Raw genomic sequence first — 13,165 nt, forward strand, 5'->3', positions numbered from 1 at the left:
GATGAAACTTATACGTATATACGGGAGCCACTCAGGATATAAAACAAATGTGAGTAAAACACAGATTCTGGCTTTTAACTATACCCCGTCCCAAGAAACTACAAACGCCTATAAATGGAAATGGAACTCAGAAAGCATAAAATATCTTGGGGTAACCTTAACAAAACAGATAAGCCATCTTCAGAAAATAAATTATGATCAGATCCAACTACAAATTAAGAGGGATATTGAGAGATGGTCGACCCTATCACTGGACTTCAGTTCAAAAATCAACATTATTAAAATGAACATTTTCCCAAGGCTGTTGTATTTTTCCAGTCCCTTCCTGTTAAGATACCGCTAGAAAGATTTACAACCTGGGACAAAATGATATCGAGGTTCATTTGGAGCATAAAATATAGCCCGCTACAACTGGCTAAGAATCGGGGGGGGGTATGGCACTCCCAAATTTAAAGGATTACTATGAGGCAGCACAACTTGGACCAATAGTCAAGTGGTGTGACAAACATTATAACTCCAAATGGAAAGAGATTGAGATGAGGGTGGCTAATAAACCAGTGCAATCCCTTTTGGGCAACATTACATTGATAAAAACATTAAAAGGTTCAATAGATTCAATAACCTCCCACACACTGACTATCTGGGCTGATTTCATTAAAAGGCATAGATTGGAAAAGGAAGTGAGGTTGTTGAGCTGGATTGCATATGATGAAAGATTCAAGCCAAACTTGAGTGACCTGACATACAGAAACTGGTAGAGGAAGGGAATCACTGCCATGTGTACAATACTCGGGAAAGGAAACAATGTCTTTTCAGGACCTTAGAGAAACTTATGGATTAAAAAAAATAGTTTTTTTAGATACCTACAGCTAAGGGATTGTTTTATAAGGGAAATAGGGAGCCCAAAAATTTAACGGAGGGATAGATGTACTAACGCGAGTATATAATGGGTCGAAAATCAAGGTGGTATCTGTGTATATCAAAACCTCAGAGACTGTACGAGTGCTTCAACTGATTACATTAGGGCTAGATGGGAGAGGGAGCTGGGCATCGGCATCACCCCTGAGGAGTGGCTTGATGTGTGAAACACCACATACTACCACAAACTCACGAATGTGGAGGGAATTTGGGTGGAAAAATCTGACCCGTTTCTTCATAACACCTAAGATAAAAAGTAGACAAAGTGCTACAGAACCACCATGCTGGCGGGCGTGTGGGAGCAAAGAGGCTAACCATGCACACATTTTCTTGATGTGCCCCAGGCTGCGCTCCTTTTGGGATGATGTCGGTGCCACAATTAAAGACATACTGGGATATGAAATACTAGGGATGAGCGAGTACAGCATTATCTGTATCTGTATCTGTATCTGTTAACCATATGAATTATCTGTATCCGTATCCGTACTCGGTATGGGCGGGGCCTAACCCGGAAGTGGGTGTGATTTAACCAGGAAGTGGGCGGGATTTAACCCGGAAGTAGGCCGGGTTGTCTTGAAACGGGCGGGGCTTTAACCAGTATGTTATTTTAAGCATGCAATTGATATGGGTTGATCAAAAATTGTTATATTTATTGCTGATTAGAGAACTATACACAGCAGCATCAGCATTGAGCTTCAGATCAATGATTTTGATCACAATAGCAAATGAACTATTTACAGAACAAGTTTTGCAACAATGAATACAACACATGCTGTTGCAATTATGAAGTGAAATGTAATAACAAGTATTTTCATAATCAACATAACCTTCTTTTTTAACTTTGACATTTTTTTATGATTTTTGTATTTTTATTTTTTTTTAAATTTATTTCCACACCAGGTGTGTGTGTGTGTGTGTGTGTGTGTGTGTGTATGTTTATGTGTGTGTATGAGTGAGTAAGAGAGAGACAGAGAGAGAGAGAGGGGGGCGGGGAGACTGTGTTCTACGGATCAAATAGTCCGATGCTGTTTTTCAGATCTGCATTGACTTTAATGAAGACCAGTTGTTCCACATGGCTAGGGTCTAAGTTTGCACGCTGTGGACTGACCACATTTCCAGCTGTGCTAAAAACACGCTCAGACTGGACACTTGTAGGTGGACAACTGAGATGCTGCAGTGCAAAGCGTGTAAGATTGGGCCAGCATTGAAGCTTGCCTGACCAGTATTTCACTGGGTCATCGGTAAGGCTGATGTCCCCATCTGCCAGGTAGGCCTCCACATCACCTGATGGTAAATGTGTCCCCATTGGAATAGCCGATTTCTTTTTCTGCAGGAAAGACAATACTGAAGTGCTGCTGGTGTCAGGTGTCTCTTCTGTGTTTCTTGCAGGTGTAGCCACAGGGTTACAGAGCTCCATCCTGTGGAGTAATGTCCTCTTCAGTGCCTCCACATCAATATTGTCTGGAAAACAGCTGGCTTTATATCTGGGGTCAAGGAGAGTGGCGAGCAGAAATGTGGAGTTTGCAAAAATTGGTTGGAAACGCCATTCTAGTTCTTTGCTCAGATTGGCTGCCAGTCTCCTTGCTGCTGTGCCTAACTTTTCCCTGGACTCAGCCGCAACATCTTGGCCCAGCCCCACTGTGGCATCCTGATCATCATCACCAGCCATGAACTGATCAGATTCATCCTCAAATTCCTCACCAGCTGCAAGACCTCCCACATGCAGTGACCTGATGATGGAGCAGAGGCCATGCAGGAGGGGGGTGACCTCAGAAATGGAGGCGCTGTGTTTTGAGAGTGCCCTTGTGACCTCCTCAAAAGGACAAAGAACAGTGAGCATGTCTGATGCTAACCTCCACTCATTTGGATAGATGATTGTTGGAGCTCTACCCATGTTAGACTCCTGTGTCATAATCTGCACAGCCCTGCGCTGTTCCAGCAGCCGCTGGAGCATGTAGAACGTATAGTTCCACCTTGTTTTTATATCTGTTATGAGCGTGTGCTGGGGGAGATTCAACTGTGTTTGCAGCTCATGTAGTCTGTTGCTGGCTTTGCTTGAGCGATGAACATGGCCAGATATGATCCTGGCTTTGGAGAGAAGGGATGTCACAACCCTGTCCTTCTCCAGTGCTTTGATCACCACCAAGTGAAGCGTATGGGACATGCAACGGATGTGCCCATATTCAGTCAAAGCTTTCACCATGTTGGCTGCATTATCTGAAACAACAAACCGTATTGTGACAGATTGACCAACAGACTCTTCCCACTCTCTCATCTTTTCCTTAAGGCAGCACAGAATGTTGTTTGATGTGTGCTCAATGTCCAGCACACCAACATTTAGCAGCCCTGCTTTCCTCTGTACTGAAGCTTCCCCTACACGTTCACATCAGTGCCCAGTTAGACAGAGATATGCATGTGCGTTGTGATTGCTGGTCCAGAGATCTGTAGTGAGGTTGATGACACCTCCTTCAGCTGCCTTAATTGACTGGACCAACTCCCCTCTCATTGCCCCATACAGCTCAGGCACTACAGTTCGACTGAAATAGTGCCTCGATGGGATCTTATACATGGGCTCTAAAAAGCCAACAAGTGTCTTGAAGCCTCTCCTCTCCACCACAGAGAAAGGTTCAAGATCAGTGCAGATCATTTTACCAATCATCTCTGTAATTTGTTTTGACCGGGGATGGTTTGCTGAGAATGGCTGCTTTGCTGCAAATGCAGTGAGTATTGGTGAAGAGGAAGATGAATGTGAGTCCTTAGTAGCACCCAGCTGAACACCAGTGACCCGAGAAGGAAGAGGAGAGGAGGAGGAGGTGGCTGATACAGTGGGCTTTCTAATGTGATGGGCATATAGCAGATGGTTATGTAGAGATGTTGTGTTGTAATGTTTTGCATCTCTACCTCTGCTTAGCTTGGACTTGCAAAGCTTGCAAATGGCTTTGGAGGGATCATTTTCAGACACAGTGAAAGAGTCCCATACTGCAGAAGTCCTCTTGGTCTTTGGTGGAGGAGGACCTCCATCACCAGATGCAATATTGGTCTCAGTGGGGGAAAGGTGGGTGCTACTGCCACCCTCACTGTCCTGCAAGGTTAAGCAAACTCTGACTGGCGGTTCAGTGTCAGCTGAAATACTCTCTGTATCACTCATTATTCTGTATCACTGATCGTGAGAGAGAGAGAGGGGGAGTGTGTGTGTGTGTGTGTAGCTTAATTTGTAATATTTGTTATACCACTACTACCTACAACGTGTCAGACACTGCGTGAAGTAAAATAAAACTGGTTAGAGCCTACTGACGGTTTAAAAAAAAAAAAAAATCCAACGAGAGAGAGAGAGAGACGCGAGAGACACGAGAGAGAGAGAGAGAGACGCGAGAGACGCGAGAGAGACGCGAGAGAGAGACGCGAGAGAGAGAGAGAGAGAGACGCTAGAGAGAGAAGCCAGACACTCAATGCGTGAAGTAAAAAAAAAAAATTCTCCGACAGGCAGAGACGCAACGCGAGTCGCTTTCTACCAGCACCACGTCTGAACGAACACACGTTTAACAGAACTCTACTGGTTAATAAGTAAGTACAAACTGAAATAAAAACAAACTTCAAGCTGAAGAAACCCTAAACGTTAACGGAAAAGACCCGCGAACCTGAGTGACTGAGAGACAGAGAGCTGTTCTGTGCGTGAGTGAGCAGAGCGGTGTGTGAAGGGGAGGAGCGCTGTGACGCTGTGTGAGGATTTTCATTCAGTCCGAGCACAGATAATGACTCGTATTACTCGTATAATACTCGTGCTCGGCAAAAGTGCTTTATCCGTACCGGATACTCGTTTCAGCCGAGTATCCGGCTCATCTCTATGAAATACCAAATGAAAGCAAGACTATGTACCTTGGAAATGTAACTGAAAGTGTAACTGGAAGTGATAGATATATAGTCAAGATACTGTTGATTGCAACTAAGAAAACAATAACAAGGAACTGGTACAAAACTGAATCTCCTACCATAGAACAATGGTTAGGGATTGTAAGAGAAATATACTGTATGGAGCGAATGACCTACCAACTTCGACTGAAGGAAGAGTTTTATATAACAAAGTGGAGAAAATGGGTGTTATATGACATAACGAAAGACATGTGAACTGTAAACTGTATAAATCTGATTTTGTAGAATAGGGATACCTGAAGCCATGACTGACTTTTTTTTGTGTTGTATATGTCTTGTATGTGTAAATGGAAAAACTGAATAAAGTTAAGTTGAAAGCTGAATTTTAAGTTAGAAAAGAGGCTTTAGCTTGGGAAATTGAAAGTGCAGAAATTGATACACTTGAAGCTTCCAAAGAGAGATATGATTTTCACAAGTATGACAAAAGATATGATTCAACACAAAGTGAGGATGACAAGGATGCTGGTGGTGATGATAATGATAATGATGATGATGAACTTCCAAATAGCTCTACCACCCCCAGTGTATGTGCACCTTCCTCTTTAGAAAGGTCCTCACAAGGTTGATCAAACTTCACACATGGTGAAAATTAAGACAAAATGAAATTACGGAAATGCTAATTAAAGAACAAAGACCATAATTTCTACCAACAAGAAAAATTCCAGTTTTTTATAGAAATCCACTGCATTACTTGTCCTTAATGCGTATGTTCGAAAAATGTATTGAAAGCAAAACTGACAATGACTGTGATAGATTTTCTTCCTGGAGTAGTTCACAATAGTGGAGGAAATAACAGCAATATTTTGGGGAAATCGTTCAAATGGTGATAAAAGCGTGAAATTTGGTACAAATCATCTTTGAAGGTCACTCTTCGATTTAGGAATTGGGGCCACTCGAAAATCAAAAATGGCCGCCATTTATTTCAAGATGGCCACCATGGTTAGACTGATTTTGCATTTCAGCATAATCTTTGCCTATACTTTGTAGATGTCAATAATATCGGACTCCCATAGTATGTTTTTGAACATTTTCAAACAGGAGTTACCAGTTATAACCATCTGAAACATGTCATAGGCTAACTGTGTTATAGGTCACGGGGAAAACTATGTGAAGTCTAGGGTTAATTAGAGGGATAGAGATATTTGGGGGATATACAGTATAGGAGAACAGTAAAAATAGTAGCTAGATTTGTGTGATTGGCTGTCTGGTACTATATAAGGAGAAGCACTACCCTCTGTTCTCATTCCATATACAAACCAACCTTTAAGCTATGTGTAGAGGACAGTAAAAATAGTAGCTAGATTTGTCGCTGTAGTTGCTTTTTTGCACTGTAGCATGTGACATTTCAAACCCAAACCTCAATAGTCTCTAGATTTGGTCGCTAGTCGCTTTTTCAGACATCGAAAAAGACTAGAATGAACAAACAATTTGATTGGCTGTCTGGTACTATATAAGGAGGAGCACTTCCCTCTGTTCTCATTCCATATACAAACCAACCTTTAAGCTATGTGTAGAGGACATAGCAATAGGTCTGGAGAAGCTGTGGATTGCTTTTGGTCAGGGAGCCCATTCACGATGGATTCCAATCCATGACATCATTTCAACAATTGGGCCAGAAAGATCCAGTGACCTACCATTTTTCGATGGATTTAGTGGGTGTGACGTTGTGTATGCATTCCTTTGCAAGGCTAAGAAATCTGTATGGCAAACATGGAATGTGTGTGATGAAGTGTCAGGGACATTTACCAAGCTCAGTCACTGGCCCACCACCGTTGATGATGATGACCTCCAAATGCTGCAGAGATTTGTGGTCAAAATGTATGACCGATCAAGTGCAGCCACATCTGTGAATGATGCACGACTGCATCTGTTCGCCCGCAAGCAAAGGCCATATGATGCCATACCACCAACAACTTCAGCCCTCAAGGAACATATTAAACGTGCAGCCTACCAAGCATCAACTGTCTGGGGCCAAGCAACTGTCACTCAACCAGTTTTACCAAGTCCTGCAGAATGGGGATGGAAACTGCAAGGACAAAGGTGGTTGGTGAACTGGACAACACTTGGTCCAATTGCTGCAAGTTGCCAGGAATTGGCAAAATGCTCATGCAAAAACAGCTGTACTAATAGGTACAAGTAGGTGCAAATGTTTTCATCTGACTCTGTCTTGTACAGCCTTGTGCAGCTGTGAATGTCACTGAGAGCTTTGAGGCCCAATGAAGCTCTTTTGACTTGACACTGAAACAATTGCATTTTCAGACTTATTCTAGCCAAGTAATCGCTTGTAAAAATCGATAAAAAAAACATAAATGACAAATAAAAGAAAAAATAACAAAAAGACAACATAAAAATGACAAAATAACCAAAAAATATTTATCTATCACAATTGGTGAAATATTTCCCCAAATATGCAAGAAATATAGTTATGACTTGATGATTTGGCGGCCATCTTGAAAAATGACCGCCATATTGGAATTTTGGATGGCCCCCATTCTAAAGTTAAATAGATGACCCAGAAGAATGGTTATGCCAAATTTCATGCTTGTATCACAAAATGAACGATTGTTCCCCTTATTTCCTCTACTACAAGTGGATGCCCTCAAGTGCTTGTCTGAAGTTGCATACATATGGAACTTAAAGAAGCAAAAAAGGTGTCACAAAAGGCATTCGGAAATGATGTATTGATCGCCTCAGCCCTGAATTGGAGTGTACTCAAGGCAGAGGATAGAAAGGGACTTCAAGATTAGTTTTGGTTCTTGAGAAGCTGTTGTAATGCGATGACGGACGTTGATATGCTGCAAGACATGAACAGCCAAACACATGAAGATAGCCATTACAAAACTGCCATACAAGCTTAGAGAAAGATGGCGCACTGTTGTTTATGATTATTACAAACGTGCAGGAAAAAGAGACAAGTTTAAGCAACTTGTGGAATGACAAGCAAATATCGCCTGTGACCCATTGTTTGGAGACATAAATGATGCTGCAACAAGGAAGGACAGAAATGTAAGCATCAAAAGCAGTGATAGATTTTGATCTTTAACATCCCCAAAAAGCAGTTTAATGACGATAACACAGTAATCAAGCTCAAGGAGTCCAAGCCATGGAAACAAAGAACCATCTGGTGAAAAGGTCTGCCTATTCTGCAAAGGAAATCACACTAATGGTAATCTGAGCAAAAAAAAAATCAAACGCTTAAGCTGGACAATATGCATATTAAAACATCCAGGAATATTGCACATTGTCAAGAATCAAACAGAAGTTTGTAAGAAAGACCATGTAAACAAAGTTTTTTATTATTTGATTACACTTCAGTTCAGTGTGAAAATTATGAATAACGCTGAAATACTAATGAAGACTTAATGAACATGTGCACAGAAATGTTCCTACTGTCCGCAGAAAATAAGTGTGTGTGCACGAGTGAATCAGAATAACTTGACCGGCGCGGTTCCACTCTCTGCCACGCCTCTATTTCTCCATATAAGGACATCCATTTGTCATGAAGAAAGCGGGGTGCTGAACATTTGAAGTTATAGCAGAATGTCCCAAAAGGTAAGAAACACAAGAATCTCACAAAAACTTTGAAGGCTTCGGAGGTGGGAGACACAAAAGACCCTTTCTGTAGTGTGTCCTCCTGAGTGATGATGTTTAAAATTTAACGTGGGCACTAATAACTGAGGTGTTGAATGCTGTGTCCTGCGCAGAGCTGAGCACTAGAGCTTTGGACATTTACCTTAGATGCATTGCGACGTGGACTACGCTGAATAATTATAACCAGCAATTCTTCAGGATCACAGCAGACACACAATAATGGTCCGGTCGTCCTGTGTCAGAGTCTCAGTTAGAGTCTGCTTCCTCCTCACTCCTCTGACTATGTGATTATCAGTTATCAGACAGACAGACAGAGACACAGACGGACACGCACAGTCTGTGAGTATGTTTGTGTGCTCGTCTCTGTCCCTCCTCACACACGAACTGATAATCACATATATTTAGTTATTAATCTATGTCCTGGTGGTGCTTGTTATGCTAGGTTACATGTTTCATGTTTCAATAAAGTAATCTATCTATCTATCTATCTATCTTCTCATAAACTCTGGAGTGAGTCAAACAAAGACAAAATAAAAGTCATTCCTGTACATGTCCTATTAACTTGTGATCAGTGATGGTGTTTATTGTAAAAGGGTAAAGTGAGCGCAGGTGAGAGGGGAAGTAAGGCGGAGGCTCTGACAGAGACTGACACCAACTTTTAATGAGCGTCCGTCCTGAAGCAGCTGTGTTATAATTATTCAGCGACAGGACAACACTAGAAAATTAACACAGCCTAAAACATGTGTCGATTATGTTCTGTCACTGCATTGATGCAGAGTTGTCCATGTCTGCATCGCGATGCATCCAAGAATCGAGAAATTCCCACACCTCTATAAATTCAAGTGCTCATTTATCCTTTACATAAACCTCAACCAGATCACGTTCAGATTTGCCACAGCAGAAGGGATTAACGCAGGCTACCTATTAGAAGTGCCAAGGTAATGGTAGTGTCCATAAATGCTGACCACTTATTTGCAAGACCGGGAATTTTGTGGCGCTGTGTCACATGAATACTCAACATTCAGGAAAAACAGCCCTCCTTAAACTTTCAATTTCAAAAGCTCTGAATCCGTAGGGGTTGTGTTTAAATTTGAAGAGAGTAAGCTTGTGTCAATATGTTAAATTATGAAATGTAACTTAATATTAAATCACTGCCAGACATGAGTAACTGGAACCTTGCAATTAGAGATGAACAGGTTGGAATATTTTTATCAAAATTATAGTGACCAAAATTGTCACAGTTAAATAGTCTAAATGGTCTTGATGACCACTTAAAGCACTTTACAGAACAGTCAGGTTTCTTTTGCCTTTCATCCATTCACACACATTTATACAATGCCTCTACGGGCAGCAGTTTTTCTATGAGGAACAATAGGCAAGTTGGGGTTAAGTATCTCGCACAAGGACATGTGAAATGGGGACTGGGATAGAACTGCCTACCTTCTGGTTAGAATACGACCCGCTCCAAATCCTGAGCCACAGTTATATTACAATCAGTTTATATGTAATGACCCGATTCTAGGTTTTTTCCAAGACTGCTTCTCTAAAATACACCGCTCTCGCTTGATCGTTTATTTTGCCTCCATATTTGTTTCAAGGGGTTAGCCATGCTGGTAGGATAGCACTAAGTTTACTGGGAACAAAGTCTTTTAATATGACTTATTTTGACCTGATGCAGATGCAGTTTAAGACACGGTCCTTGTGTACGTCAGTATCCTGTCCAGATTATAATTTTTATTTTTTTTGCTTGTGCAGTCTGAATACCAGAAAACTTTCGTCACTCAAAGTTTATGTCTAGCTAAGATTTAAAAAGACCACATTATAATTACAGATGTTGCATAAAGACACAAATAAGTTCCCATGAATAACAGAAATCAATATTACAATGTCTATTTTATTCTATGTGTATTTTACCAGTGTGTTTTGTATCCTCCAGAAACTAGTCAAACCGGTGAAACTCTACTTCCTTGTACACCCATACACACTAATTACTCATTCTCAAAACCAGACCGTTGAGTCAAATGGCTCACCAGCATACCTGCTGAGGTGACACGCCTTGCTAAGGTTAGCTTTAGACGTTTCCGTAACTATGCAATTCTAGCTGCATCTCACTTAGCGTATTCTGAGTTCTAGCGAGGACTGTTCTTGCCTCTACGCATTTTTATCGTAGAGAACAACCAAGCAGATTGGATTAAACATATTTACCAATCTCTAAACAATGAAATGACGGCTTAGTGTTGGGGTCATTAAAGACAATATCATAAAGCATGGAAGGTAATGTTAGTAATATGGTACCTTTAAGCCACCAAAAATATCCAAGCACAATACAAACATACCACACAAATTAAAAGTGTAAGTAGCCAACCACTCATCTATTTAATAAATAGAAGATGTTAAGTTAATCGTTTAGAGGAGGATAATTATAACTAATTCAACGAAACATGCAAAATAGTCTTGGACGGGGCAACAATGCCTGATGTCTTAGTGGAATATTAAGAGTAATGATTAGCCAGCTAGCCAATGGGCAACTTGAGGAATAATGTGTGACGTAACGAAAACAACTTCAACTAGCATGAGTTGGATTAGATCAGCGTGCACTGAGCAGATCAATTCCACTGCTGTTCCTCTGGCAAGCAAACACCTGTGGGCATCAGCTCTGTATAGTCGTGCGGGCCCACCTCCGAACCCACCTGATTCAAAACGGCCAACGTCCTCCGTTTACTCCTGCTGGATAAGAGTCTTCTTCTGGCCGATGTCTAGTTGCCTGGCAGTTCTCACCTTCTCCAGAGTCGAGGAAAATGTGACCAGACCAAAAACGTAAATTCCAGATTCCAAGCAAGAAACGTCACGTTTAAGATCTGATAAACAACTCTGAGGTCCTTTTCTCTCCACCGCTGCGGCGCTAGCCTCGGTGCTTCCTGCTAGGCTTCACTGCTTTGCTAACTCCGCCCTTGTGCTGCATTCAATATACACTTCGTAAACCACACAACTTCCCAACACTTTACAGCGCATGCTCTGAAGATTAAACAACTCTGGAATTTCTATTTAAGAGCTAAAATCACCACTTTCTCTAAAAACACGATACGGGCAATAGTCTTCTTCAGAAAAATTACACATAATTATATTTTTTCCTCTTACAAATATTATGTTATGTTTGCTGAAGTGATGAGGTGGTTGCATTTAGTAACCAATGAAAACTAGCCATTGAGCGAATTTATAAAATATCAAGTTTGAGATCACCTATGAGATGGATTTTGGCAGATTTTTTGTGAAATGTTAACCACACACTTTTGGACAACAATTTCAATAGTATCAGGTCACACATGCATAATGAAGCATTTGCTACATTTACATGCACATGATAAACCAGGTCACTGAATAAATTAGGTTAATATTAGATATTGCAATTGGCTAATAGAATATATAAAAACCTATGTTTAAATGTAGCTTTTAAGAACTCAGATTTCATTACATTACATTACATATCATTACATCACATTACATTACATTACATGATGATGTAATATCATTACATTACATTGCATTTAGCTGAGGCTTTATCATTTCCCTCCTTAAGTATATCAGGATTATTTTTCTATTCAAGTGTGAAACTGTTGCTTTGGTAATTCAGATATCCCCTCCATGACATGAATAGTCAATACAATACAAACATATTTTATACAGCACAAAGGGATGAATTGGACAAAATATTTAACAACACTGCATACTTAAGTGTTGAATAAAATAACTCTGAAGAATAATAGTGATGCAGCAGGAATGACATTTGTGTGGATATAACACACTTGCAACATTATACAAAAGGAGCTGTCATACTGTACATAGGTAAGACAGGCCTTGTGGACAAGGATGGTGCACAGGTTTGGCAGCAGTTTATTACACAACTGAACTACTCTGTTACAGGAGGAATACAGTCTTTATACATAGCTAGCTAGAAATCATAATATAAGGAAAGCAAGCAGCAAATAAAATAACATTATTTCCCTGCATAATGATTGCCAGGAAACTGGGATTAAATGTGTTGAGTTGTGATGGACTGACATTGTTGTTGATGTTAGCTCACTTTAAGAAAATCTATATACTCTATATAAAGATAGTCAACATGACAGTTTGCAAAAGGGAAGCCAGACCGTTTCGATTACCACCTGGTGACTGTCTGCAGCATAGGTCATTAACTCTTCCTCTTCCATGTTATCAGGTGGGACACAGGCAAAATTAGAATGCTAAAGTAAAATCAAAATTTCATTTTGTTCAAAGTTTTGTTTTGTTCAGGGTTATTCAGGTAAATTTAGTTTTAAAGGTTTGGTGTGTAAGATTTAGTTGAAAGGGATCTATTGGCAGGAAATGACTATAAAATAATCCTAGTGATGTTTTCACTAATGTATAATCATCTGAATTGTCAGAATTTTCATTTTCTTTACCCATTTAAATTGCAAACTCCTTTTGAGGTTTTATGACTACTGACGCACACACACACTACTGTGTGTGTGTGTGTGTGTGTGTGTGTGTTTTGTGCGTGTGTCTCCTAACATCAACAACAGGGATTGACACAGTGACAAAGAAGAATAAATGCTGCACTGCTGCAAGGATAAACGCTTAACTACCTGCTTCCGTCACATGATGTTGATTCTTGACTGCTAATTGCTCATTACGGTCTACGCAATCAATTGAACATCACACTGTGAACATTTTATGTAAATTGAATGAG

The 13,165-nt window shown here is 40.5% G+C and overlaps 1 protein-coding gene across 1 annotated transcript in view; it reads right to left on the minus strand.

The window, feature by feature from the left end:
- Positions 1-11,386, minus strand: part of llgl2 (LLGL scribble cell polarity complex component 2) — a 74,010-nt gene extending 62,624 nt beyond the window's left edge. Inside the window, exon 1 of the mRNA XM_053413236.1 lies at positions 11,130-11,386. The gene's annotated coding sequence lies outside the window, so the exon portion shown is untranslated. The remainder of the gene's footprint in view (positions 1-11,129) is intronic.
- Positions 11,387-13,165: the final 1,779 nt, after the last annotated feature.

Source organism: Pleuronectes platessa, chromosome 21 (genome assembly GCF_947347685.1).
Source record: "Pleuronectes platessa chromosome 21, fPlePla1.1, whole genome shotgun sequence".
Taxonomy (NCBI): Eukaryota; Metazoa; Chordata; class Actinopteri; order Pleuronectiformes; family Pleuronectidae; genus Pleuronectes; species Pleuronectes platessa.